The 5,494-nt window shown below is 42.0% G+C and overlaps 1 long non-coding RNA gene across 1 annotated transcript in view; it reads right to left on the reverse strand.

Moving 5' to 3' along the window:
• LOC138166739 (uncharacterized) overlaps nt 1-589 on the reverse strand; it is a 60,118-nt gene extending 59,529 nt beyond the window's left edge. The window contains exon 1 of the long non-coding RNA XR_011169709.1: nt 444-589. This is a non-coding gene — a long non-coding RNA (uncharacterized lncRNA). The remainder of the gene's footprint in view (nt 1-443) is intronic.
• Between the last annotated feature and the right edge of the window lie 4,905 nt (nt 590-5,494).

The following is a 5,494-nucleotide window of genomic DNA, read 5'->3' on the forward strand; positions in this document are numbered from 1 at the left end:
AGGAAGGAAGGAAGGAAGGAAGGAAGGAAGGAAGGAAGGAAGGAAGGAAGGAAGGAAGGAAGGAAGGAAGGAAGGAAGGAAACAAAAAAGAAGGAAGAGGAAGGAAGGAAAAACAAAAAAGAAGGAAGAGGAAGGAAGGAAAAACAAAAAAGAAGGAAGAGGAAGGAAGGAAAAACAAAAAAGGGAGGAAAAAAGGAAGATTTTTAGGAAGAAAAGATCATTTCTAGCTGGAGTGGGGATCAGACTGAGGTAATTGTAGGCAAGATACAGTGGGAATGTGAACAGCTGGTTCATCAGTTGGGGAATGACTGAAGAGATTATAGTGTATGAATATAATGGAATATTATTGTTCCATAAGAATTGATGCGTAGGATAGATTCAGAGAAATATAGGTGCTGTATTAATTGATTCACAGGGAAATGAGCAGAATCAGAACCACTTACGTGAGGGTAGAATGACTTTGAAAGACCTCAGAGCTCGGACCAAAGCATCGACCCGTCTTCACAAGACTGATGAAATATCCCTCCCATCTCTTAGTAGAGAGGGGCTAGACTAGAGCTGCAGGATCAGAGGCATTCTCTGACCCAACAAATGTGTTCGTTTGTTTAGCTTGACTGTACATATCTGTTACAAGGGAGGTCTTCTACTTTGGTGCTTGAAAAGGAGGGGAGGGGATAGTGAACAACATTAAAAAGGGCATTTAAAAGCCTCATTTTGAAACCAAGTAGAAGATACATATTTTCTGACCCTGTGGTGCTACTCCCCAAATAGCTCCAAGAGAGAGGGATTCTATGTCCTAAAGAATTCTAAGACAGAGGGACAGGATTCGTATTTACAAAAATACTAGTGTGTCTTAAGAGATGACAAATTTGATGGATTCAGAGAAACGTGGGAAGACATATGATTTGATAGAGAGACAAATGTGCCAAAACAAGAGAATAATTCCCAGAATGACCACAAAAATAACATGAAGGAAAACAGCTTTGAAAGACCTTTGAATTCTGGCCAGTTTCTGTCCCTCCTACGCACTGCTGTCAAAGTAACCTTCCTTAAACGCAGATCTGAGCTGTTCAACCAAATCCAGGGGTTTCCTCTTACTTCTCGATTAAAAGGCTGTATTAACTCATCTGTTCAGCTTCTATAGTCTTATACAGCATCGCTCCAACGTAACAGCTTCATTGGAGGTTATTCCCCCTCTGCAGTCCAGACAAACCAGATTTCTTTGAACAAAGCCACCACCAAAAATGACTTCAAGGGCGGCTAGGTGGCTCAGTGAATAGAGCACCAGCCCTGGAGTCAGGAGGACCTGAGTTCAAATGCAGCCTCAGACACTTAACACTAGCCGTGTGACCTTGGGCAAGTCACTTAACTCCAATTGCCCTGCCCTCCCCCCTCCAAAAAAAAAAAAGCAAAAATGACTTCAAGAGGTTGTTGTGATGAAACATGCCTCTCCTCCCTCCAGACAGAAACGTGAGGGACCAGAGATACAGAAGACAGAAGTGCATCCTCAGACACACCCAGCCAATGTGGTGATGGGATCATGTACATTTGTTATGAGAGATGGCTTCTACTGGGGAGAGGGGAGGGAGGTTAGAGGGTAGTCACACATACATGCATATGTACATATACAGAAATGCACACATCAGCATGCACACACGTCATACATGAATATACATACACATGTGTATGAGTGTGATGCATGTACACATGCACATATATGTGATATAGACATAATACACACACTGTAAGTAAGGAAGATTCTGTTATTTCTTAGAGATTAGTTCTCAGGATCCATGGCCATAACAATCTCTAGTTCCCAGGTATTAGACAATATTTCCCAGGCCATGACTTATAAGCAAGTCCTACCTCAACTGAGTGATGAGATAAGCAGATGACATAACATGACTTTTACTACGCTTGCACTGAATGATGATATTGCCAAAGTTAATCTGCTATCACCGGCAGTATGCCTGCTTTGTCTGTTGCCCTATCTGTCAAGTGGGCACTGGTCATTGAGGGGGGAATATGACAGTGTAATGCTATGTGTGCCTCAACTGTCCCCCACTGAGGCTTTAGGGGAGTGCACAAGCCAGAATGCTGTGCCTGTCTCTACTGACCCCATGAGTGCCCCACCCCTTCTTGCCTGCCCCTTTGAGAAGGATGATTAGGGAAGGCTGTAGGAATTGGTGCTCCCATCAGCAACAACTCCCTCTTGAGAATAGGCTAGAATAAAGTGAGCTAGTTTATTTAACCCCTTATTGTGAATCTGTTCCTGTCTTCCTGTCTGCCCTCATCAAGAGTGAACCCATGCTAATGCTAGAACACTTGCTAGCCACCCTCCTGTGTTTACCTGTCTAACAATTGGTATAGTCTTTAGAGGCTGGAGGCCAGAAAACTCCAGTGCCTCCTGTGAAACATGCATAAATACTTCTTAATCAATCATTGAGTATTAGTACCTACTAGGCACCAGAGAATGTACCAGCCACTGGGGCTACAAGTATAAAGATACAAACAATCCTGACTCATTAGAAACTTATAGTCTGAAGGTGGAGACAACATATACAAACACACATACACAGCATTTATATAACATAAATGAATAAAAATATAAACAACATAGTTAAATACAAGACCATTTGGGAGAGAGAGCACTTAGAAGCTGGAGGGATCCTGAAAGCCTTTCGTGCAGAGGATGGTGATTTTAATCTGTGTCTTAAAAGAAGAGAGGGATTCTGATGTGGAAAGGAGAGAGTGCAATCCAGGCATGAGGGACAGCCAGTGCACAGGCATAGAGATGGGAGACGGGGTGTCCTGAGTAATCAGCATTGCTCAAGAACCATGCCCTTGTTGGCATGCTATTTCTACTTGGCTGATTCTGGAAGTCTGGATTTCATTACCATGGCTATACAAGTCATCTTGACTTTTGTCTTACCACTGGACTTCAATGGATCTGGAGGAGAGAAGCCAACAACTGTGCGATTCTATCTCCCTTAGACCCAATAAGTGCGTGTATTGATTGGGAAATCTGGTTTGTCCAGAGTGCAGGAGGGGGAGTAACCTCCAAAGAAGCTGTTCCATTAAAACTAGGTTGTGTAGGACTGAAAAACTGAACAGAGGAGTTAATACAGCATTTTAATCAAGATGTAAGAGGAAACCACTGGATTTGGTTGAACAACTGGGATGGGCATTTAAGGAAGATTACTTGGACAGCAATGCATAGGAGGGACTGAAATAGTGAGAAACTAAAGGCAAAAAGACCAATTAAGAGGTTGGTATAATGATCAGTCAAGAGGTACTAAGGACCTGAACTATGGAGGAAGGAAGGGAGAGAACATCAGGAAATGTTATGAAGGTAGAAACAGCAAGATTTGGATATGAGGCAGGACTGTCTGTGATAGAAGTTCATAGATTCTTATTAAAAAAGAATCTCTTTTATGTTCTTTTTGCATTGAAACATTTGAGGTGGTTGTTAACTAAGTTCAGGATGAAAAAAAGCATTTAATTTTTTTTTAATGCACAGGAAAAAAAAGAGGAGGGGACTAGGGCACTTTTGTTACTAACCTTGTTAAACCTAATTAGAGGCTGGAGCTGTGATTTCAGTGGTTCTGGGAACTCCCAGATGAGGAAGCTTTAACAATATAGGTCATCAGCTTATAGTTTTAGGGAGGTGCCTAGGTCATGGAGTGACTTGTCCAGGGTCACACTGCAATTGCACAAGGGTCATAAAACCACGGATTTAGAGATGGAAGGGACCTTAGAGGTCATCCAATCCCACCCCCTCACCATCTTGGGAAGATAAAGAGGTCACTAATTGAAGAGATCCATATACAAGTTACTAGATTCAGAGTTGAATCTCTGGCACCTCAATTCCTTAAATGCAGATAAAAAGTAACTTTGCCATTCCCTTGGCTTGGAGATTTGGTTCTGATTTGCACTGCTCCTCCCCTCTCTGCCCCCCAGGTTCCTTCCTTTCCTTTGGAAGAGAAAAAAAATCACGATCTGCTTGAGGAGCTTCAGTCCCATAAAATGCTTGTTTTGGTGAGGGGTCTCCAGACCACAAAAGCTTGACTTGTCCTGGGGACTTTATATGATGAAAATATAAACAAACTTTAAAAAAAATCATACCACCAATGGAGGACATTGATGCTGATGTCAGAGGTGCTAGGTTCAAATCTTGTCTCTGCATGATCTTGGACAAGTCACTTAACCTCCCTGGGCCTCAGTTTCCCTAACTGACAGAATTGCAATAGATGGCCTCTGAGGTCTAGCTCTTAATCTATGATTCTATTATCCTAAGTCTATGATGTTAAATAATACTAGTTTATACAAACTATTTTCTTAGTTTGACCTCAGACGAGTCACTGAACCTCCTTGGCTTCAGTTTCCCCCTCTGTAAAAACAAGAAAGCTGGACTATATGCCCTCTGCAGTCTAGGTCTATGATATTATAAATCTCTGTGCAAGCTCTTTGGGACACAGGTCTAAAGCACAGGTTCTTACCAGTCACATTGTTAACCTGTCTTGAAGAAAAATTAACATTAATAGATTGTAAACTATTCAATCAAATGCTGAAGGGACCATAGGAAAACAGGTACTGTAATACACTATTAGTAGAAAAGGCTTTGGGCTGTATGTGAGATAAACAACCCATAATCAACAGAGGTATCTCTAGGTAGAAACAGAAACTTCTTTATTACAATCTCTAGAGAAGGGGCGTCATCACCACCAGAAACAGGCTGGTAAGAGAGGCAGGGTACAGAATGCAAAGCTCCGTTATATACCTTAACCCCCCCATCCCACCACTGACCTTCACTCCCATTAGTCAGGGGTTTAGGCTAACAATCTAACCAATCTGCCCAAACAGCAATAAAAACGCTAACAGAATCAATATATATGTGGCAGGAAAGCAGGGAATATTTTTATAAGTCATGGGGTTTTAGGTAATGGAGACTCAGTCCCGAGTCTGTGGCCAAATCTGAAGAGTCTTCATTTTTCCCTCCTACACATCTGCATAGTGAACAAATTTCTCAGCTTACGACCAGAAAAGTGGGACAAAGGTCCCAGGCTACTGTCTCCTTTAACTGGCTTCTGGTAACTTGCTATAAGTCTGTCTAGATTTTAGAATACTACCTGAGAAGTTTTCACCTCTCTCACACAGGCTGGAACAATCCAATCTGGAAAGCAATTTGGAACCCTGTCCAAAGACCATTAAACTGTCCATAGCGCTTGACTCAGCAATACCATTAGTAAGTCTGTATCCTCAAAAGCTCAAAGAAAGTAGAAAAGGACCCATGTGTACAAAAATACTTACAGCAGCTCTTTTGTGGTGGTGAAGTACTAGAAACTGTGGGGGCACCTGTTATCTGGGAATGGCCGAGCAAGTAATGGGATGAAAAGGAAGGTTTCAGAAAATTCTGGGAAGATGTGTTTGAAAAGATATGGAGCGGAGTGGGAAGAGCCAGAACAATGATATTACAAAAGACAGGAATTCTGAT

The sequence above is a fragment of the Petaurus breviceps genome, unplaced genomic scaffold (assembly GCF_028583685.1).
Source record: "Petaurus breviceps papuanus isolate PSGF00001 unplaced genomic scaffold, PetGlider_PUasm1.0 225, whole genome shotgun sequence".
NCBI lineage: Eukaryota > Metazoa > Chordata > Mammalia > Diprotodontia > Petauridae > Petaurus > Petaurus breviceps.